Raw genomic sequence first — 24,646 nt, 5'->3', positions numbered from 1 at the left:
AGTGAATGTTTGAGTATTTAGTATTTGTTGGCAAGTCAGACATCGTCTGTTACCACACCATATCCGAATTTCGACAATTAATGTCTCTACAGTGATGTTAGGTATCGAAACGGTATTTGGAAGGCCATATAATTTACCTCAATTTAGGATAGACTCCTGAATTTAAAGAGTCGAAATAGGATGAACGGATCATATAAACCCTAAGGAAAATATAATACAAGCCCAAACGAAAAAATATAAACTAGTCTAAATTGAAAACAACGTTCAAACCTATGATTGCGTTGGATAAAAACCGCAATTTTTATACGTGTGCATGTAAAACAAATTTCTTGGTAGAGGGGTCTAAATACAGCACAAACAACATTTTCCAAAAGACCAAAAGAGTGAAAAAGTTTATTTTAACAAAACGCATTTGACTAACAGGTCGAACAACGGATGTTCTTAAACCCTGTTGACTGCCATTGGCGATTGCCAAATAAATTGATTACCAGATTTAACAAAATAGATCTTAATATTAATTTAATACCAAACAGAAAACAATTAACTTGCGGAAAGATGGTATTCCACAAACTATATATATATATATATAAAGATAATCATATGATATTATAGTAAGTCAAATAAAAAAGTTTGGAAAACCGAATCCATTACTGAGTTTAAAAAGCTTTAAAAACAAAACAATTTAGAGCTGTGCAAATATAACAATAGCCATCCATGCCAGGATAGGATATAGAAAATCCGTAATGTTCCGAATGATTTAAAGAAATGCATGAATAATCCATTGAATTACAGGAAATAACCGAAAATAAAAAAATCCTTAAAATCGATTTGAAAGGTTATTTGGCACAGAGTAAAATCTGTGTTTTTGTCAGATGTTTTTCTGCTTTGTATCGATCTGATGAGTTAAGCCTTTTTCAACTGATTTATATAGTTTGTTCTTATGTTGTACTGTTACACACCACTGTCCCAGATTAGGGGAGGGTTGAGCACTCTCAAACATGTTTTATGCACCTATCCTAAGTCAGGAGCCTGTTGTTGAGTGGTTGTCGTTTGTTGGTGTGGTTCATAAGTGTTTCTCGTTTCTAGTTTTTTGTATAGATTAGACCGTTGGTTTTCCTGTTTGAATTGTTTACACTAGTCTTTTTGGGGCCCTTTATAGCTTGCTGTTTGGTGTGAGCCAAGGCTCCATGTTGAAGGCCGTACTTTAACCTATAATTGTTTACTTTTTACACATTGTGACTTGGATGGATAGTTGTCTCATCGGCACTCATACCACATCTTCTTATCTATATCAAACCCGCCACATACTTTATGTGATTGTCCCAAGTCAGCAGCCTGTAGTTCAGTGGTTCTCTGTCATATTTGTTTTTCGTATATTGTTTTGATATAAATTAGGCCGTTAGTTTTTTTTCATGTCGGGGCCTCTTAAAGCCGACTATACGGTATGGAGTTTTCTCATTGTTGAAGGCTGTGCAGTAGCCTTTTATTGCTTACATCCACTTCATTTGAATTTTGGTTGATATTTGTCTCATTGGCCATCATACCTCATCTCCTCATTCTTATACCGAACAGACAAACAACAGTTCAAAAACTCTATACAGAAAACTAAAGATTAAACAGCACGAATCCTACCGAAAACTGAATATGACATCAGATGCTTTGGAAAGGGTAAGTAGTTCCCCGTTTCCCTGGTAAATGTGTAGACGAACAACTTTAACAACTTGTTCCATAGAAAATTGTAGATATTAACGATCGTATTGTTTTACATTTATAGCTACATTTTTTAGAATAATGATAGAAAGATTATTCATCGATATTTTTTAAGGAACAAAGTCATCTTGTTATTTCTAAAGTATAGTGTAATGTATATTGTTATATCTCTTCCGAGGTCAACTACAAATTTCAGTATATCTAAATTTTGCCCTTGTATTTTCTCGACTTCAATGGGCATTTAAATATGAGACAACTTTTTATGACTTTCTATAGGTATTGGTACCACTGAGCGTTACACGACGTCCCAATAAAACAAGGATGCTGACGTTGTTTCAAAGAACGTTTCAAGCATACAAGCTTTTTACTTATGTGAAAATGCCACTTAATGTAACCATAGAATTTACAATAAGCGAAACAAATGCAGGGAAAAAGTGACACTACCATTTTTCTCTTATGAAGAGTGTGCTTCCAAAATATTATGTGCATATATATCTGTATTATCAGTTTCTTCTTTTTCTTTGACATTTTTAGACCGTTTTCAAACGGGTTATCAAGTTACGGGTTTCGGTTTTGAGTGTTTTTGATTTTTTTAACAAGTATAAAAAGCAATATTCCAGCCATTTTTGTGACGTTTTGCGAAGAGAAAAAATAAATCTACTATACACAAAAATGAACTTTTCCACGCAGCAGATTGGTTGATTGATTTATTTGTGTTTAACGCCAAATTCAGCACGATTGGCTATTTCGTGGCGGTCAATTTTTATTGTTGAAGGAAGCCGAAGTGCTCAGAGAGAACCGCCGATACACACAGCAGACATTTTGTAGTTGATTTAGTGGTAAAAAAGTAACTATAGTGTCAATTTGTTACACATACAGCGTGTTCAATGCAGTATATTTATTGTATTTAATATTCTTTCTTTAGTATTTCTATAAATTGGTTATGCATGCAAACAATGATGTACTTCGCTTTCAAGAAATATGGATAGGTTGGTTTTTTTTGGAAGATATGGGGTAGAGTGCATGGTGACTTTTTTCTAAAGGGAGCTTAAACTAGGTTAAAATGTACTTGGGAGTGTCTTTAAATTATTACACTGTACCTGCTACATACATAGTTGCGTGCAATCCATCATATTTATCGGACAACTATTACCCTAACACTCAAATTAATGTAAAAGACAAGTTTCAATTAACATTTTAATACTCGTCCATCGCATGCCTATGTAGCAGTAAATTCTGTTGGAGATTCGAGACAACAAACTCCATTATTCCACACATTACTTCTAGAAGTAACACTGTGACCTTCCTTTTCATACATATGTTGCTAGGTAGATGATAAGAGATTGTTCTACTCACAGTAAACATTTCTATATTTATACTACTACATGGAGCTAAGAATACAAGTACGAAAACAAAATCCCGGCTCTGCAAACTGGCTAGAAAAATTTATTCACATATATAGTTCCGATTCTTTAATTGCAACGCTAGGAATTAAGGTCAGGGTGTAAAGCTTGGGTTTGAGTCGTTTATAATATGGCTAAGGGAAAACAATAAGGTGAGCCCATTTTTGAATGCATTTCCATTTTTACTGTATATTCTTTTTCTAAAAGTGAGACTGTGATCGTATGTGAATTTGTCTCACATTTTTGGCCTCGGAGCCTGGTCTTTGTCAAGCATCCGAGTTAAATATTTCGTCATATTTGAATTATTTATACAATGTAGATCTACTTTGATGCATATTTAAACAAGAACTTTATTTAATATAGATCAGATCATTTCATAAGATTAATTGTATGCCAAATATGCAAAAATTAAGCGTTATCATGAGAACGTCAAATTACAATTATGGGGACATGTTATTGGACATCTAAGTTCGTTTCGTATTTTATACCTGCAGCTCAAACAAAAATATATATCACATCATTTTAGAAGAAATGAAATGTATTTTCCGTTCATATCGGTTAAAGAGTGTTCAAAATTGGGGATCAAATAAAATTTCGTTTAATAAACAGCCTCTGGGTTGCTCTATGCGTCATTTTATCCATCGGGACATTTTATTGGACACGGGAAAACTGACGATGTTTTGAAAGTAAGACTGCAGTTATATAGTGATGACTTCATAAAGCTTCGTTAGGACATGTATAAATTTTCTGATAATATTAAAAGCCACTTTCATCTGTTATATCTTGTAATAGTTGAGGCCGAAAGTTTTCATAGGAGCTGAGTAGCTGAATGGGACATTTTTTCTCTTCCTAAGCTCAACGCTCCTGACAATCTTCTTTCACTCACAGTTAAAAACGTTTATGACGCTATTTTTCATCAATTGTATACAATACTGTTGTAAAATGTTATCTTATTTAACTTACTAACTAGTCCGCATTGTGATTTCAAAGACACAAACAAAACAAAATTGTAACAGCGGGACACCCTTAAAATGACGTTATAGCCGTCGAAATGAGCAAAGTTTTTCTTTACATGATATAAATAGCACGAATTCATCTATTTTATTGATTTCTGTGGTTTATTTCCTTTCGAATGATATACTGATCATGGATGTATATTGTATAGGAAAAGAGCGTGAATTGGATTAATCCGCTATCTAACGCATTTTTTCAAAGAAGCACCGATACCGTGCGCAACGTCTAAGCAAGCTTTAACTCAATACAATTCAGACAAGTTCCGTATGAAGATCCAGTAATCAACTTTTAAAGTTTGGAAATTGTAAGGTTTTTATATTGCATAGATTAATTGATATCGTATGGCAAATTCAAATTACTAACACCATATTTGATTATATTACATATTTGTCACCTGTTGAGTTGGAAATTCAATATTTTTGCAGACTTTCTCGGAAATTGTCGTACATGTTTTCCCCACTCCAAAAGTACATTGTAAACCATGAATCCTATTTTGTGTTATGAAATTGACAATAAAAAATTGCACTATACTAAGTGTCATAAGTTATATCTATACATCGGAAATTTATATTAACATTGAAAAAATAACATAACTAGAGATTTAATAAACAATTACTAGTAAATATATCTTAAGCTAAACTCGCAATTCTCTTGCACACGATCAAAACATGTGAGCTCTATCAGAGTATTTATTAGACATAAGTATTGATTTACAGCCAGTAGTAAAATCGTTCTTATCATTGAAAGAGTAAGAAATTCCACTCTAGCTTATGTTAATCATACAAAATTAAATGTCATTTAAACTTTATTAAATATAATCTTTTATAACAAGTAAGTATCAGTCAACCTTATTAGATGAACGAAATTGAAAAATCACGGAAATTGAAATTCGAACAGTTATACAGACATAGCCGAGAGCAGTAGAAACAAAACAGACATTAACAATTCAATAATTCAGAGCAAGAATAGCACCAACCCCACAAATAAACAACGCTGCATATTATCGCATTATACAAATAACAATGCGCTTCATACAACACGTGTTTCTCCATTGAATTCACCAGATGCAGAGATCAAAATACTGGGAAATAAAACACATAGATATTTTAAGTGCATCAAAATCGACATAACATTCAAAATAGTCTAAAGTCAACTTTACCTAAAGTTTCAAAATTAGCTATAGCAATTTATCTACTATTATAACTCAGGTACCAATGTAAGATAAGCAATTGGGATCAACTGGAGAATACGGAAGATATAGTTCTCATCAGCGGATTATAAATGAGTGAATCGGCTAATCTGGACACATAGACATATCGACACACAAACACATCGACACATTGACCTGTAGTCACATCGACGCATAGACACATCGACACATTGACACAGTGACACATCGACACATTGACACATCGACATATCGACACATCGACACCCTGACACTGGCTTATGATCAATCTGTCGCCATAGCTAGGTTTTGACAAAGAACAATATACCGCCTTGTGTTTGCTCTGACAATGTAATAATTTGGTGATAGCTCGTATCCCGTAGTTACATGTATCAAAATATTTTTATGTAATATTTGTTTTTAAATCTCTTGATATCTTAAACTTTTGACATAAGTGGATTATGACTCATTACGGTCTTTCGATGATATTGTGTTTCCGCAACGAATGCTTATTAGATTGATTTGGAATGTTTTTGTTTTCATACATGTTATTTGAAGACCGGTTACATCTTCATTACAAACGTTGCTTAGTTTTGGACGACATAGGTCTTGATAATACTAAGGATAAAGGATCTTTTAAACCCAATTTATCCAATGATGAATGTAAAAGTATGAAACCGATTAAAATGCGCATCATATGGTGTACCTTGATTTAGCAGGGTTAGTATCATAAGTATTGGTAGTTTTGTACATAAAATGTTGGGAAGCTTTTAAAACAAATTGTCTTAGGTTAAACTTGCCTGAGGCAGATACAACTTAAGAAATACTAATTTATCATTTAATAATTACAATGTCTATAAGAGGAAATTAAAATTACTCATGGGTTAATATTTACAATAAGTCAGAACAACAACTCTTCGATAGTTTATTTTGTCATCGACAATTTTTCCTTCGTAATGCCCCTCGTATAAAAGCTTTACGATACTAAAAAATCAAAGTGGATTATATTACTACATGTGTCTTTACCAAGGTAAGCAGCGACAATATTTTCTTATTTGTCTTGTGTGATATAATGTGTACAAGCGACCTCTCGTGTGCATGTTCTCTTTTTAGACGTCGAAGGGGACTTTCAGAGGGAGATAAATTTAATATTTCTGGGTACGATTGATCCAGTAATATTCATTTAGTAGTCGTGATGGCTATTTTGATATTAGATCTAAATGTTTAAGCTGTCAAGGATTATTAGGTCGTTTCGTTTCATTTATTGGTTTTTTGTTTAGGTTATCTGAAATACAAGAGTCTAACCGAAATCTGCAAAATCATACTCAATGTATAATAACATTATATCCCTATCGATGTCCTACAACTTGATGTTTACTTGCTACATTCAGAATTTAAAACACAAGATATAATTTTATGGCATTTAAGAACAGGAGAAACTTGATTCAATTGTATAATCAATACTAAAATAGCAACATTACCTTCCTACCTTTAAAGAAAAGTATTTTAGTACCAAATCAGGTGAAGGATTTAAACGTTAAGGAAATAATATTTTGTGATATAAGAAAAAACGCTGACCAAAGTTCGCATATAACATTATCGATTAATTGGTAGAGATAGGTGTGTCTTCCTATAAATAATATTACTATTAACATCAATAACAAGTAAAAACTACTAAAACCTTATAGAAATATACGGGAAAATTGTCGTGAAAATTTTATTTTTGTCTGTAATGATAGATTATACAGCTATTGCCATGATAGAGTTTCCACAATGAAGTATTGATATCACCAGTATAAATCTAAATTTGAATTAATTCACAATAGTTTTAAAGGCAGTATTTCAAATGATATAAATGGTTTAACGTTTTGTAAGGATATTGAACAATAGTTTAGATATTTGTCAGAGTTAGGTCATGTCATGGTCGAACCAAGCAGTCACAATTAATATTACTATTTTTAGATTCACATAAAATACAAATAGACAATTTCAATGTGCAGAGTTAGTTCTTTGTTGAATATGTTAAATCTGACAAAGATTTAATGGATAAGTTTAGCGATAAATAGACCATTAGTTTATTGTTCCTTAATGAACGAGTGTATCTACACGAGGAGTAACGATTGGCAAGCTATTAGTGTACTGTTATATGAGGATAACGAAACACCTTGAGCACAGGTTTGTGACTTTGATAAATTTTAACTGTAATGGCACAATTATTATATCAGTAATTTAGAAGGGACACAGGGATTAAGCATTTTTGTACACCTTTAAACATTATTTCAATATAGTACACTCTGAAACTTCCAATTTCTTCGATTTTCTTTAAATTCGTTTCAAATGTTCAAATGAACGATAGGACCATTATAAAAACAAAAGTTAAAATTATTGTAAAACAGTTCTAGAAAGTTCAAACTCATAAGTTTATGATGTTTTCACTTCAAAGGAAGACAGCTGTATTTTAATAATTTTTGTAACGTTTGGAGGGAGTGTTTTTCAACTTACCATCGTCATTCCTACTGGAAAAAACTCTTCCTCTTCTTGTCTATTTGTTTCTTTATTCATATGAGACAGACTTGATACAGGAACTTCTTATGAAGAATTAAAATAAGCTAGTATTGTCCCTTAACCCCATGTTATACTGTATTATATATACCACCAAATGTGAAATAAGGAAACCATAGATATACAGTTAATATGATTGAAAATGCATTTCGTTTCATTAACTAACCTTTTCAACAACAGATATGCTTTATGCTTTCTAATTTTGAACTTTCCATTTCTATGTAGTAAAGTTGCAACATCACCTGGATGTGGAGTGTATATCACAAATGACCAAGGAAATGTTCCAATTGTCATAGCCACAATCGCGTCCTCCTCGATTGTGACATCAACGAATTTGTTCTGGCCATGTCCATCTCGACGGGTGCCACTTATATTTAGAAATTATAAGAAACTAAGGTTTCAACAGCTTCAGGAAAAATTGACCTTAAATGGATTTGGCTATTATTTTTATGTCCTTTTTGGTCATCTAACTTTTCAATTGTTTCGGTTCTTATACATCCTTGCGTTCCTCATGAAGGTTAATCCATAAAAGTGCTTCGTACCCATGGAATTTATAAAGTGTTGTATAAATTTGTATGGAGAACCTACTCGCCCTACCAGAATATCTGAGACCAATCCAGGATGGAGAATCTACTCACCCTACCAGAATATCTGAGACCAATCCAGGTTAGAGAGTCTACTCACCCTCCAGAATATCTGAAACCAATCCCGGTTGGAGAATCTACTCGCCCTACCAGAATATCTGAAACCAAGCCAGGTTGGATAATCTACTCGCCCTACCAAAATATCTGAGACCAATCCCGGTTAAAGAACCTACTCGCCCTACCAGAATATCTGAGACCAATCCCGGTTGGAGAATCTACTCACCCTACCAATCCCGGTTTTTGGTGGTGTTCGTGTTGACCTCATTTGATGGGTGATACACATGAACATTATAACAATTAACATGTACTGTGAATAGCTCCCCTTTATTTACTACCCCACTCTTGCATTTGAGTGAAAGAAAATACATTTACCAAACAATGTTGCACACGATTTAGATTACGATTATAAGAATTGATGCCATTTCAAGAAAATATGATTTGTAGTTGCTGAGTAAAATATGCAACATATATACATGTATGCACGAATGTAAGGAACATAAATGAATACAGCAAACAGAAGTTAGTTAAATGTAAGTGGCAGATCTGAAAATGAGTTATCCGAGGAGAGCTTACTAAAATTAAAATGGGAAACAAATATCTAAAAGCTCTGATATGGTTTTATAAAAAATGTGACGAATATTTCTTTTGCTTGCATCAGTGTAAAGAACCAACACGAAAGCAACAAACAGGAAGTAGATGAGACACTTGTCTAAAAATCGTTTCACTCGGTAAAACTTTCAAATATGAAAGTTGAAACTTTGTACTAAATATTGGAAAACTCTAGTTTCTAGTTGCAACATATATACAAAAAACAACGAAAATGTCTTATACTTGCATCACTGTGATGAACTAGTATACATTATTGTTTAGGAGCCAGCTGAAGCCCGTCTCCGGGTGCGGAATGTTTTCGCTGTGTTGAGGACCCATTGGTGGCCTTGGGCTCTTTTTTCTCTTTAGTCGGGTTGTTGTCTCTTTGACACATTCCCCGTTTCCATTCTCAATTTTATAAATGCAAACTGCAAACAGGAAGTAAATAATAGCCTTTGTGTCAGATATCCAGAAACTCTTGCTAAGAAAAATATGACAGAAAATCGGAACTGGGAACCGTACGTTAACCTATCGTTGCTAACATCACGTGATTTGTTGAGAAGTTGTCTATTCGAAATTCATGCCACATCGCCTTTAAAATTTTAAATTAAAAATGTGTATATGTACAATGTTGATGTACGCAAATTATAAGTTTGAGTACTGCAGCTAATTAGATCTAATAATTATAAAACACAAGTTAGCGGGTTTTGCCATTGCGTTATCAGTTGAGGTTAGAATGTCCTATTGGTGCCACTTGATAAGATGTAATTGTTGTCCTATTGGTGCCACTTGATTAGATGTAATTGTTGTCCTATTGGTGCCTTCTGCCACTTGATTAGATGTAATTGTTGTCCTCTTGGTGCCTCCTGCCACTTTATTAGATGTAATTGTTGTCCTCTTGGTGCCTTCTGTCACTTTATTAGATGTAAGTGTTGTCCTCTTGGTGCCTCCTGCCACTTGATTAGATGTAATTGTTGTCCTCTTGGTGCCTCCTGCCACTTGATTAGATGTAATTGTTGTCCTCTTGGTGCCTTCTGCCACTTGATTAGATGTAATTGTTGTCCTCTTGGTGTCTCCTGCCACTTGATTAGATGTAATTGTTGTCCTCTTGGTGCCTTCTGTCACTTTATTAGATGTAATTGTTGTCCTCTTGGTGCCTTCTGTCACTTTATTAGATGTAATTGTTGTCCTCTTGGTGCCTTCTGCCACTTTATTAGATGTAAGTGTTGTCCTCTTGGTGCCTTCTGCCACTTTATTAGATGTAAGTGTTGTCCTCTTGGTGCCTCCTGTCACTTGATTAGATGTAAGTGTTGTCCTCTTGGTGCCTTCTGCCACTTGATTATATGTAATTGTTGTCCTCTTGGTGCCTTCTGCCACTTGATTAGATGTAATTGTTGTCCTCTTGGTGCCTTCTGCCACTTGATTAGATGTAATTGTTGTCCTCTTGGTGCCTTCTGCCACTTTATTAGATGTAATTGTTGTAAGTCGAATTCCATGTCGCCATATCAAACAGATTTATTTCTCAGTAATTGCGGTTATTTTTGTTTTATTTTATTATTTATTTGTTTATTGAATTAATTGATTATTTATTTTATGTTCGCTCGTCAGATGTTTTATGCTTGTTCTTTGCGCTATCATTGAGTGAATTGTTTCTTCTTGATTGATTTTTACGGTGGGTTTGATCGTTTTTACTTGCTTTATATTTCTCAAGTCAGTTATGTTTGTAGTTGTGAGTATATATATATACAGATTTGTCTATGTAATAAAGTTCTGTACATACTGGCATTTACTTTTGTAATAAGAGAATTTTTGCAGTATCATTATTTCTGTTAAACAATATATAATACATTGTTTGATTTGTAAGAGTATACGAAAAAATTACAAAACCATTCGTACATCGATAAAAAAATCAAGCTCAGTGAAAAAAGTCAAACTCTTATAATAAATTTCGGCCTGTAAAGAAGAATTATATAGATATAAAAGAAATAACTGATACAGTACAACGTTTTCATCCAAATTTTAGTATGTGATGTTTACCCCATTGTACAAGCGACTCTCTTTTGGAACTAGCTGAAGCTCACAGAAATACAGCAAACATTTAATCTTAGATGCATGATTTTTTTTAATTGGTCGTTATTATCTTTGAACTAGCTTTCAGTAACTGCGAGTACTCTCAGATTTGTACTTAGTGTCTATTTGTTGTGGGGATGTATAAGTACCCTGCCACGTCCGGTCTGTGTTTTTGTTAGATATATTTCTGCTTTGCATCGAACTGATTTTTGTAGTTTGTTCTTATGTTGTGCTGTTACACCACTGTTCCAGGTTGGGTTGGCGCCTTCAAACTAGTTTAACCCCGCCACATTATGTATGCCTGTCCCAAGTCAGGAGCCTGTAATTCAGTGGTTGCCGTTTGTTCCTGTAAATCATATTTGTTTTTCGTTCATTATTTTGTACATAAATCAGGCCGTTAGTTTTCTCGTTTAAATGGGTTTACATTTGTCATTTCGGGGCCTTTTATAGCTGACTATGTGGTAGGGTTTTGCTCATTGTTGAAGGCCGTACGGTGATCTACAGTTGATAATTTCTCTGTCATCTGGTCTCTTGTGAAGAGTTTTCTCATTGGCAATCATACCACATCTTCTTATTTTTATATTGATATCATAAAGTCTAATTTAAGTTATAAATAATCTTTACACATAAATAATTGTTTGAGTTAATATCTTCCATAAGACAACAACCGGCAAATGAACAGTAAAGTGGTTTTTGTAAAAGTACTGAGTGATATCGTAGGACACTAGTAGCGAGTAAGTTACAATGTAGTAGCGAGTTAGTGTTAGTGAGTAAACAAGGTATTGTCCATTTATCCTGTACTTTTTCAAAAGCAGAAATGTTTTCCAAAAAATCTTAGAATTTTTACTGTAATCAATATACAATACAGCCTATAGAAATAAGAAGATGTGGTATGAGCGCCAATGAGACAACTCTCCATCCATGTCACAATGTGTAAAAAGTAAACAATTATAGGTCATTGTACGGCCTTCAACACGGAGCCTTGGCTCACACCGAACAACAAGCAAGTTGTGTATGTATGGTCATTGATGTCAGGAGACGTCTTTAACTTGTCGTGAGGTGAGAGTTTTTGTACCATGTTGAAGGTCCTCATTGTAAAGTTCAGATGAAGAACAATAAAAAAGCTATTCCTTAAATTTTTTGGGGGTGTTTCATGAGTGTATACTTTTAAACATTTGGTATAATTAAACAATTGTGTGCCTCTTAATACTGCAATTGGTAAGAGTTAATCAAAATTATTAGGTTTGCAGGATTGTTTTGACGATTGACACATTTTATTCTTTCTAAAGTGGTACAATTGTTTCAGAGCTTTATATCGTTTACACTTCGAAAAATAAGTTAATGAAGCGAGCTTTTGATTTAACAATATATAACACAACGTTATGAACGAAGTGAATGTCGAACTAATATGTCTTCTAAACATTACTTCAACGATGATTTTGTTGTAACCGTTACGTAGTAAATTTTCCTTGAGTGAGGGATTCGATCTTTAACGGGTTCAATCTAAATACTAAACATTGGTATTTAAAGCACGTATCTTGTGTAAGTCAATGTATCTTCATAAGAGATTAACAAGTAATTGTCCAGAATATACATGAAATAGGTGTCGCTGTACGTTAGCCAATCAATCTTATAATGTAACTTGAAAGAAGTTAACACAATATCAACAACAATAAATACTACAAGCATTCACGTGTTAACCAAAATAATAATAAAAGTAAGGATAATAAGTAGAAAGAAAGTAAAATGTCGTTATGCATCCTTAAATGCATTTTATGTAATTACATAAAATAAGGAATATTAATAAAAGACATTTGTGCCCCATTGAAGGAGATTTGTGGCGTATATCCCTTAATGAGAATGGAGATACAATATTGATTAACATAAAACTAGTATTCACTAATTTACAATCTTCAACTAAATTTGATTCACTTATACTAAAAGGAAGTTTACTACATTCTAATGCTCAATAGCATCATAATTCTTCATAGAATGCATGGTACACATTATGGAGTGTTGAGAATTGAGAGTTATTGAAATACATTTGTAGTTTCGGTAACACCAACTGTTGGTTCTGTTAACACAATGCAAACTTACGGTTTTCGTTCGTTTTTAATGATAAAATACAAAAACAAAAACCCAACAGTAATTAAAGCAGAAGTCTAGGAAAAACTATAGATCAGCTAGATATATATTCCATTCAGCTTTCATTATAGTCTTTTTATTAAGCTGAATGTAATGAAATGTCTTTGGCATTTTCTGTTATAACTATTATTTGTTTATAAATCATAACATAGTTATTCCTCCATAAATGATTCGTGTAAACCATAATTTACCATACAAATTTAATTTAGTCGGGATTCTGACAGTTCAAGGTTATTTCAAGGGTAATGTTGAATGCCTGTGTATAATTGTCACCAGACATTGTCTTTTAACAGTATGCCATTGATTAGCCATTATTTGATATTCGATCTTTTCAGGTTTCTTTACCCATAAAACGATAGTTTCATTGATTATATAAACAATGCAATTAAAGCTATAGAGCAATACATTGTATCAGTAACGGTTCAATTTTATGTTCTGTCGTTTCTGAGTGCTAGAAAAGGAAAAAAAGAAATGTACTAAACTATCTAAAATAGAATGCCTAAAGAAATTACCGAAAAAGCAAAAAAAAAAAAAAAAAAAAAAAAAACACTCGAATAGTCAACTGCGGGAAAATCTGTTAAAAGAAGTAGAAATTTATATTCCTGACATGTTATATATACTTTTATTGGCACTCATACTTCATCTTCTTATATCTTTTTAATAGGACAAACTGCCATACCATATTCCCTAATTGTTGAAGATACTTTTTATGCGGAATTAGAACTGTAATGGACCGGACACATAGTAGATACATTTTTACAGGACAAATAAACAGCTGCGCCATGAGCGCATGATACGCCCAGGACAAATAAACAGCTGCGCCATGAGCGCATGATACGCCCGTCGTCTTGTTTGCGAGTTTTTATGCAATAAGCATAAATAGTTTCTGACATACGGCGTGACATGCGAAAACCCCCTTTTTTTTTTTTTACAAAAACCTCTATATCTCTAAAATAAAATTTTGAATCAAAACAAAAAAGTATACAGATCTTTAGATTAATATAACTAAGAAGTGTGTAAAATTTTAAGCAATAATCATAAATCGTTTTTGAGATACGGCGCGACATGTGAAAACCCCCCTTTAAAAAAAAAAATCAATATCTCAAAAATAAAATTTTGAATTAAAACCAAAAAGTATACAGATCTTTAGATTAATATAAATAAGAATAGTATAAAATTTTAAGCAATAATCATAAATCGTTTTTGAGATACGGCGCGACATGCGAAAAACCCCTCCCCCTTTTTTTTTTTACAAAATACTCAATAACTCAAAAATAAAATTTTGAATCATCACCAAAAAGTATACAGATCTTAAGGTTAATATAACTAAGAAGTGTGTAAAGTTTTATGCAATAATCATAAACTGTTTTTGAGATACGGCGCGACATGTGAAAAACCCCTCCCACTTTTTTAACAAAATACTCAATATCTCTAAAATGAAATTTTGAATCATCACCAAAAAGTATACAGATCTTAAGATTAATATAACTAAGAAGTGTGTAAAGTTTTAAGCAATAATCATAAATTGTTTTTGAGATACGGCGCGGCATGTGAAAAAAAAACACACACCTGTTTTTGTTACTAAGTCCCGTAACTCAAAAAGTTTTAATCTTATTTTCACCAAAAAGTATACAGATCGTTTGACCATCATAAGAAACAACTATGTTAAGTTTCATGAAATTTGAATAAGTCATTCTCAAGTTACGGTGCGACATGTTTACGCCGGACAGACAGACGGACAGACGGATGGACACCGGACATTTGTATACCATAATACGTCCCGTCAAAAATTGACGGGCGTATAAAAATTGAATTTTTCGACGACTTTACACAAACAGGGTCCACAGGAAATCCATGCCATAGTTTTACTTATCATATGCACTTTTAAATAAAAAAGACGATTATTGTTCACGGGAAAAACAAAGTACAGAGATTTCGTGCTTTACACTGATACTTATTAGAAGTGTCGACACATTCTTGACATTGAGCAATCACGTGCCACCAAGAATGAGTTCTATATTCCTGATTTTAGTAAGTGATTATTCTAAAAAAAAAAACAAAAAAAAAACTCTCCTGAATTGATACACTGTGGGCAGATGCATATGACTAGAAATAAATGGTTTTTATTTGTTTCTAGGTACAAACACTTTTTGGGGAATGTGTTTTAAACCATCTTTTTTCAAGTTCCTAATTTGAAAATTCGTTATACACAAATATATGTAGATTTTACTAGCATCGATCTGGAAGATAATTAAGATTTATTCAAAATTCGAATTATGTGCATGCTTAGATGATAGAGTGGATTACTTATTTGGCTCCTTTTAATTAACAACAGTGTAATGTTACAGGTTTTTCTATTAAGTTTTTATCTCTTGGAAGTTAGAATATTAAGCTGCAGATTTTTTTCCTTTTTCATTGATAATTAGTTTTTCTTTTTCCATTATTTTCAATCTTAAGGTCATAGGGTAATGAGTAAAGTAACACGGAGGCTTGAAATTGCCTCAAATAACCAAAGTGAAGGCCTTTGTTATGATCTGTCTGCAATAAAGATGTATGTTCTGTCTTCTTTTTTCCTCTACAGTAATGTGTGTTTTTCCTCTACAGTAATGTGTGGTTTAACTCTACAGTAATGTGTGGTTTTCCTCTACAGTAATGTGTGGTTTTCCTCTACAGTAATGTGTGGTTTTCCTCTACAGTAATGTGTGGTTTTCCTCTACTGTAATGTGTGGTTTTCCTCTACAGTAATGTGTGGTTCTCCTCTACAGTCTACAGTAATGTGTGGTTTTCCTCTACAGTAATGTGTGGTTCTCCTCTACAGTAATGTGTGGTTCAGTAATGTGTGGTTTTCCTCTACAGTAATGTGTGGTTTAACTAAGATATATTTATCTATAAGAAGGGTTGAATGTGTTATAGGTATGCCATAAAAAGGCGGACTCTTATTGTTACACCGTTCATGTTTTAATGAGTACATATTCGCAAGGAAGAAAAATCCGGAAATTTCTGACTCATATCTTACATTTGTTTAATAGGTGCTGGTGATTGTGGCAGGCTATTATGTTTACATGAAGAAGAAGAAAAAAAAACAAATGATATAATGCCATTTTTTTAACTCCCATATCTATTTGTAATATTGGAGCCAAATCTCTTCTCAATGTTTATATTATGACTTTTAAAAAAATCACGTAGATTTTTTTCAACTTTATAATAGCATGTACAAATGGGCATTATAAAAAAAATTGATTATGTAATATTCAAACTACTTAATCAGTAGATGGAAAATTGCCCGCCAGTACCATATTGTTATTTAAACAAGAAAGGTTTATCGATATCATTAGTCGTTATAAGTAAGTCAACTTTTCACCCGATCTTTTTTTATATATTTTTCTTGTTGATTAAGAAAAAACACTATAACATTTTACAGACATAATTTATGATAAACAAACAGTTGATGACCTGGCATTAGATGTAATAAAATTCTATTTAAAAGCATACTTGTTAGTGTTCAGACAAATAAACAGTTACAGATTGATAATATGATAATAAAACTGGACATCCCTGTTTATAAATATTGATAACAAGATAATTAGCTTCATTATGCACTGACCGTTCATGGCTATCCAACCCAGTGAATAACTTAGAACCGTAACATTAAGATATTGTTAGGTTTTACCCTATGAAAGATTAACTACATGTTTATCTAAGATGATACATAAATCGATAGCAGGCGTTTGATCATTACCAACAAATAAAAAAAAAAAAAAAAGAAAAGAAAAGAAGTGATTTAGATTGATATCGGTGTTAAAATTCAATGTTTTTTTTTGTGCAATTTCTCATATACATGTAGTTCTTATAAAAAATCGGTGAAAAATAAATTGGTTTATGACCTTATTTATGTGAAAATAATTGAGTCAACCAATTAACTATTAAAAATTTAAAAGAAAATCTATTTGAAGGTGAAGTATATGTCATTTGGCGGTAGTTCGATACTGTACTCGTTGAACTGCATCAGGATTTCGAAAATATGAAACACGTATCATTAATTCTTCTAGAGATACAATCAATTAAACATTCGTGAAAAGATCTAGAAATGTATAGAACGTAAATAAAAAGCAGCAAAAAACGTATAGATACATATATAAATTGGTCCAAAACCTATTACTAAAATGAATGACAGATATATAGAAATTTATTGTAAAGGTATGAGTCTCTCTTAATATAAAAGAGATTCAAGGGTATACGTCAAAGGGACAGCAACCCAAAAGACAAATATAATCAAAATATATCTAGAGGGCAACACTGAAGTCTTCAACAAAGTAAACTTTTGTCTATAAAATATGTCGAGCTCTAAATCTTCCTGAGTAAATATAATTTGAAAAAAAAACAGATACAATCTAAGATCTGCTATTAAACCCAATCCTCCAAATATTGAAAAACTTAAAGAAATGGCATAAAACAACCACTGCCAAGGTTGGGATTTGGGACAGGTAATGAGAATTCGACCGGGTTAACCTAGTATTTAAGATCTCGACCCTCCCCTTTTCAATCTAAATCAGTAGAATAAAAACATATATTAAACAACATTCAAAAACAAACCAGTGTTCTAGGAAAAGCACTTAACACTTACATAACGGTATAATAGATAACAAAAATACACAATAAATAATATGTTAAACTTGATTATAGTATGCTCGTAGTTCATGACGTCGAGCTCATAGTACTTAACCTATGGGTAAGAAATAATGCCGTCCTACATTTAATATCGGCAAAAGAACTCCTAGTACTTAAAGTTTTATGACCGTAGGTCTCGGCCCTGTGTTTATGTTTGTTATTTTGATTTGTCACTTTTTTAATCGATTTACGAGATTTGAAGACCGGTAAACTACTGTCGCCTTAATTCCACTCGTTATTCCACAATCTTAAATGATTTACTCTTTATTACTCATTTACTCAGTGTTATTAATTTCTTGATGTTAGACGATGTATTCTGAACGATTAATTCCGTTGTGAAATACAATATGATTTCAACACAAGGATAGATTTTTTTCACTCAAAAGTATTACAAAAATTATTATGAATTGTACGGAAGTCTATCGAATGGACAAATTTCTAAATTATTGTAACGAATTTTCAAATGAGACTAAATTCGTCATAAGTTTTTTTTTTAATTCGTTAATTGAAATTCAAAATAATATATGGAATAAAGAATTATCTACAATTTTGTGTTTTGAATTACGATTTTATTATTTAATTTGGAATTAAAATTTCCGGAGCACCTACGATCATCCCAATTTTTTGAAGGGCTTGTTTTTCTCTGTCTTTGTTCAGTGTTTTGTAAATAGTTGTTTGCCTTTTGTCGTTTTGCTCAGTCTTAAATTTTATATGTAGACAACAGTGATTTGTAGATATTTGTTTGCCTTTTGTCGTTTTGCTCAGTCTATAGTTTTATATGTATAGACATCAGTGATTTGTAGATAGTTGTTTGCATTTTGTCGTTTTGCTCAGTCTATAGTTTTATATGTAGACATCAGTGATTTGTAGATAGTTGTTTGTTTTTTGTCGTTTTGCTAAGTCTATAGTTTATATGTAGACATCAGTGTTGTGTAGATAGTTGTTTGCCTTTTGTCGTTTTGCTCAGTCTTTAGTTTTATATGTAGACATCAGTGATTTGTAGATAGTTGTTTGCCTTTTGTCGTTTTGCTCAGTGTTTAATTTTATATGTAGACATCAGTGTTGTGTAGATAGTTGTTTGCCTTTTGTCGTTTTGCTCAGTCTATAGTTTTATATGAAGACATCAGTGATTTGTAGATAGTTGTTTGCCTTTTGTCGTTTTGCTCAGTCTTTAGTTTTATATGTAGACATCAGCGTTTTGTAGACAGTTGTTTGTGTTTTGTCGTTTTGTTCAGTCTATAGTTTTATATGTAGACATCAGTGATTTGTAGATAGTTGTTTGTGTATTGTCGTTTTGTTCAGTCTATAGTTTTATATGAAGACATCAGTGATTTGTAGATAGTTGTTTGCCTTTTGTCGTTTTGCTATCTTTAGTTTTATATGAAGACATCAGTGATTTGTAGACAGTTGTTTGCCTTTTGTCGTTTTACTCAGTCTTTAGTTTTATATGTAGACATCAGTTTTTTGTAGATAGTTGTTTGTCTTTTGTCGTTTTGCTCAGTATTTAGTTTTATATGTAGACATCAGTGATTTGTAGACAGTTGTTTGCCATTTGTCGTTTTGTTCAGTCTTTAGTTTTATATATAGACATCAGAGATTTGTAGACAGTTGTTTGCCTTTTGTCGTTTTGTTTTTTCTTAAGTTTTATATGTAGACATAAGCGTTTTGTAAATAGTTGTTTGCCTTTTGTCGTTTTGCTCAGTCTTTAGTTTTATATGTAGACATCAGTGATTTGTAGACAGTTGTTTGCCTTTTGTCGTTTTGTTCAGTCTTTAGTTTTATATGTAGACATCAGTGTTGTGTAGACAGTTGTTTGCCTTTTGTCGTTTTGCCCAGTTTTTAGTTTTATATGTAGACATCGGTGTTATGTTGATAGTTGTTTGTCTTTTGTCGTTTTGTTCAGTCTTTAGTTTCATATGTAGACATCAGCGTTTTGTAGATAGTTGTTTGCTTTTTGTGGTTTTGCTCAGTCTTTAGTTTTATATGTAGACATCAGTGATTTGTAGACAGTTGTTTGCCTTTTGTCGTTTCGCTCAGTCTTTAGTTTTATAGGTAGACATCAGTGTTGTGTAGATGGTTGTTTGCCTTTTGTCGTTTTGCTCAGTCTTTAGTTTTATATGTAGACATCAGTGATTTGTAGATAGTTGTTTGCCTTTTGTCGTTTTGCTCAGTGTTTAATTTTATATGTAGACATCAGTGTTGTGTAGATAGTTGTTTGACTTATGTCGTTTTGCTCAGTCTATAGTTTTATATGTAGACATCAGTGTTGTGTAGATAGTTGTTTGCCTTTTGTCGTTTTGCTCAGTCTATAGTTTTATATGAAGACATCAGTGATTTGTAGATAGTTGTTCGCCTTTTGTCGTTTTGCTCAGTCTTTAGTTTTATATGTAGACATCAGCGTTTTGTAGACAGTTGTTTGTGTTTTGTCGTTTTGTTCAGTCTATAGTTTTATATGTAGACATCAGTGATTTGTAGATAGTTGTTTGTGTTTTGTCGTTTTGTTCAGTCTATAGTTTTATATGAAGACATCAGTGATTTGTAGATAGTTGTTTGCCTTTTGTCGTTTTGCTATCTTTAGTTTTATATGAAGACATCAGTGATTTGTAGACAGTTGTTTGCCTTTTGTCGTTTTACTCAGTCTTTAGTTTTATATGTAGACATCAGTTTTTTGTAGATAGTTGTTTGTCTTTTGTCGTTTTGCTCAGTATTTAGTTTTATATGTAGACATCAGTGATTTGTAGACAGTTGTTTGCCTTTTGTCGTTTTGTTCAGTCTTTAGTTTTATATATAGACATCAGAGATTTGTAGACAGTTGTTTGCCTTTTGTCGTTTTATTTAGTCTTAAGTTTTATATGTAGACATAAGCGTTTTGTAAATAGTTGTTTGCCTTTTGTCGTTTTGCTCAGTCTTTAGTTTTATATGTAGACATCAGTGATTTGTAGACAGTTGTTTGCCTTTTGTCGTTTTGTTCAGTCTTTAGTTTTATATGTAGACATCAGTATTGTGTAGACAGTTGTTTACCTTTTGTCGTTTTACCCAGTTTTTAGTTTTATATGTAGACATCGGTGTTATGTTGATAGTTGTTTGTCTTTTGTCGTTTTGTTCAGTCTTTAGTTTCATATGTAGACATCAGCGTTTTGTAGATAGTTGTTTGCTTTTTGTGGTTTTGCTCAGTCTTTAGTTTTATATGTAGACATCAGTGATTTGTAGAAGGTTGTTTGCCTTTTGTCGTTTTGCTCAGTCTTTAGTTTTTTATGTATAGACATCAGTGATTTGTAGATAGTTGTTTGCCTTTTGTCGTTTTGCTCAGTCTTTAGTTTTATATGAAGACATCAGTGATTTGTAGACAGTTGTTTACCTTTTGTCGTTTTGCTCAGTCTTTAGTTTACAATATATAGACATCAGTGATTTGTAGATAGTTGTTTGACTTTTGTCGTTTTGCTCAGTCTTTAGTTTTATATGTATAGACATCAGTGATTTGTAGACAGTTGTTTGCCTTTTGTCGTTTTGTTCAGTCTTTAGTTTTATATGTAGACATCAGCGTTTTGTAGATATTTGTTTGCCTTTTGTCGTTTTGCACAGTCTTTAGTCTAATATGTAGACATCGGTGTTATGTTGAAGTTGTTTGACTTTTGTCGTTTTGTTCAGTCTTTAGTTTTATATGTAGACATCAGCGTTTTGTAGATAGTTGTTTACCTTCTGTCGTTTTGCTCAATCTTTAGTTTTATATGTAGACATCAGTAATTTGTAGACAGTTGTTTGCCTTTTGTCGTTTTGCTCAGTCTTTAGTTTTATATGTATAGACATCAGTGATTTGTAGATATTTGTTTGCCTTTTGTCGTTTTGCTCAGTATTTAGTTTAATATGTAGACATCGGTGTTATGTTGAAGTTGTTTGCCTTTTGTCGTTTTGTTCAGTCTTTAGTTTTATATGTAGACATCAGTGTTGTGTAGACAGTTGTTTGCCTTTTGTCGTTTTGCCCAGTTTTTAGTTTTATATGTAGACATCGGTGTTATGTTGATAGTTGTTTGTCTTTTGTCGTTTTGTTCAGTCTTTAGTTTTATATGTAGACATCAGCGTTTTGTAGATAGTTGTTTGCTTTTTGTGGTTTTTCTCAGTCTTTAGTTTTATATGTAGACATCAGTGATTTGTAGACAGTTGTTTGCCTTTTGTCGTTTTGCTCAGTCTTTAGTTTTATATGTATAGACATCAGTGATTTGTAGATAGTTGTTTGCCTTTTGTCGTTTTGCTCAGTCTTTAGTTTGATATGAAGACATCAGTGATTTGTAGACAGTTGTTTGCTTTTTGTCGTTTTGCTCAGTCTTTAGTTTACAATGTATAGACATCAGTGATTTGTAGAAAGTTGTTTGACTTTTGTCGTTTTGCTCAGTCTTTAGTTTTATATGAAGACATCGGTGATTTGTAGACAGTTGCTTGCCTTTTGTCGTTTTGCTCAGTCTTTAGTTTTATATGTAGACATCAGTGATTTGTAGATAGTTGTTTGACTTTTGTCGTTTTGCTCAGTCTTTAGTTTTATAGGTAGACATCAGTGTTGTGTAGAAAGTTGTTTGCCTTTTGTCGTTTTGCTCAGTCTTTAGTTTTATATGTAGACATCAGTGATTTGTAGATAGTTGTTTGCCTTTTGTCGTTTTGCTCAGTCTTTAGTTTTATATGTAAAGACATCAGTGATTTGTAGACAGTTGTTTGCCTTTTGTCGTTTTGTTCAGTCTTTAGTTTTATATGTAGACATCAGCGTTTTGTAGATATTTGTTTGCCTTTTGTCGTTTTGCTCAGTCTTTAGTTTAATATGTAGACATCGGTGTTATGTTGAAGTTGTTTGCCTTTTGTCGTTTTGTTCAGTTTTTAGTTTTATATGTAGACATCAGCGTTTTGTAGATAGTGGTTTACCTTTTGTCGTTTTGCTCAGTCTTTAGCTTTATATGTAGACATAAGTGATATGTAGATATTTGTGTGCCTTTTGTCGTTTTGCTCAGTCTTTAGTTTTATATGTAGACATCAGTGATTTGTAGACAGTTGTTTGACTTTTGTCGTTTTTCTCAGTCTTTAGTTTTATATGTAGACATCAGTGATTTGTAGATAGTTTTTTGACTTTTGTCGTTTTGCTCAGTCTTTAGTTTTATATGTAGACATCAGTGATTTGTAGACAGTTGTTTGCCTTTTGTCGTTTTGCTCAGTCTTTAGTTTTATATGTAGACATCAGTGATTTGTAGACAGTTGTTTGCCTTTTGTCGTTTTGCTCAGTCTTTAGTTTTCTATGTAGACATCAGTGATTTGTAGATAGTTGTTTGACTTTTGTCGTTTTGCTCAGTCTTTAGTTTTATATGTAGACATCAGTGATTTGTAGATAGTTGTTTGCCTTTTGTCGTTTTGCTCAGTCTTTAGTTTTATATGTAGACATCAGTAATTTGTAGATAGTTTTTTGCTTTTTGTCGTTTTACGTTATTAGCCATGATTTTGTCGTTTTTCGTTATTAGCAATGATTTTGTCGTTTTTCGTTATTGACCATGATTTTGTCGTTTTTCGTTATTGACCATGATTTTGTCGTTTTTCGTTATTGGCCATGATTTTGTTGTTTTTCGTTATTGACCATGATTTTGTCGTTTTTCGTTATTGACCATGTCGTTTTTCGTTATTGACCATGTCGTTTTTCGTTATTGACCATGATTTTGTCGTTTTTCATTATTGACCATGATTTTGTCGTTTTCCGTTATTAGCCATGATTTTGTCGTTTTTCGTTATTGACCATGATTTTGTCGTTTTTCGTTATTGACCATGATTTTGTCGTTTTTCGTTATTGGCCATGATTTTGTCGTTTTTCGTTATTGGCCATGATTTTGTCGTTTTTCGTTATTGACCATGATTTTGTCGTTTTTCGTTATTGACCATGATTTTGTCGTTTTTCGTTATTAGCCATGATTTTGTCGTTTTTCGTTATTGACCATGATTTTGTCGTTTTTCGTTATTAGCCATGATTTTGTCGTTTTTCGTTATTGACCATGATTTTGTCGTTTTCGTTATTAGCCATGATTTTGTTAATCTATCATCTTCTGATCAGTTTCTTCGTTCGGTATCTTCCACCTTTTTTTCACTTCGATATAAGAATTTTGAATGTGTAACTACGATGCTCTCACTTTGTGACGACTATTTCCCTGAAAAAATGATAATTTGTCATAATCGACCTTGGAAAGTAACACATTTGTAATAACAAAATACGCCTTTATCGAAATTTTAGAAATGCATAAAACAAATTCAAATTTTGTTTTTGATGGGTCCTCATTGGGATACAATAGTACATTCGATTAATAAAACCTGGTTCATTCGACGGCGAAATCATTTACAAGAAACGTATGTTTCAAGTGGGAACTTTATGTTAGATAAAACAAAACTCTCATTTATTGATGATAAATCTCAAGAGCATTGCTTGATCTAATAAACCTTTTTATGGATTTTATTCAGGGAGTTTTATGCTCTTCGGAATACATCATTCTAAATCGAGTATGTAGGCTAAGGAAATCACAGCAATATAAATTCTTTTGTTCTCCATAAAACCTCATTATGGTTTATTTCTGTGCAGTAGGTGTTACAGAACAGTCTTTTGTAATTTGCTCCTTTAATTAATACAAAAGCTTATGGAAAACGTATAAACGGTGTTT

The 24,646-nt window shown here is 32.5% G+C and overlaps 1 protein-coding gene across 2 annotated transcripts in view; it reads left to right on the top strand.

Annotated features, from left to right (window-relative positions):
* LOC127707900 (receptor-type guanylate cyclase Gyc76C-like) overlaps nt 1–24,646 on the top strand; it is a 148,429-nt gene that overhangs the window by 39,109 nt on the left and 84,674 nt on the right. The window contains exon 1 of one of the 2 annotated variants that reach the window (XM_052212658.1): nt 7,277–7,470. The exons of the other annotated variant lie outside the window; for it this stretch is intronic. The gene's annotated coding sequence lies outside the window, so the exon portion shown is untranslated. Of the gene's footprint in view, nt 1–7,276; nt 7,471–24,646 lie in introns of those variants that run through there. 2 annotated transcript variants of the gene reach the window in all.

Source organism: Mytilus californianus, unplaced genomic scaffold (genome assembly GCF_021869535.1).
Source record: "Mytilus californianus isolate M0D057914Y unplaced genomic scaffold, xbMytCali1.0.p SCAF_7, whole genome shotgun sequence".
NCBI lineage: Eukaryota > Metazoa > Mollusca > Bivalvia > Mytilida > Mytilidae > Mytilus > Mytilus californianus.
This window is presented reverse-complemented; position numbering and strand designations above follow the sequence as displayed.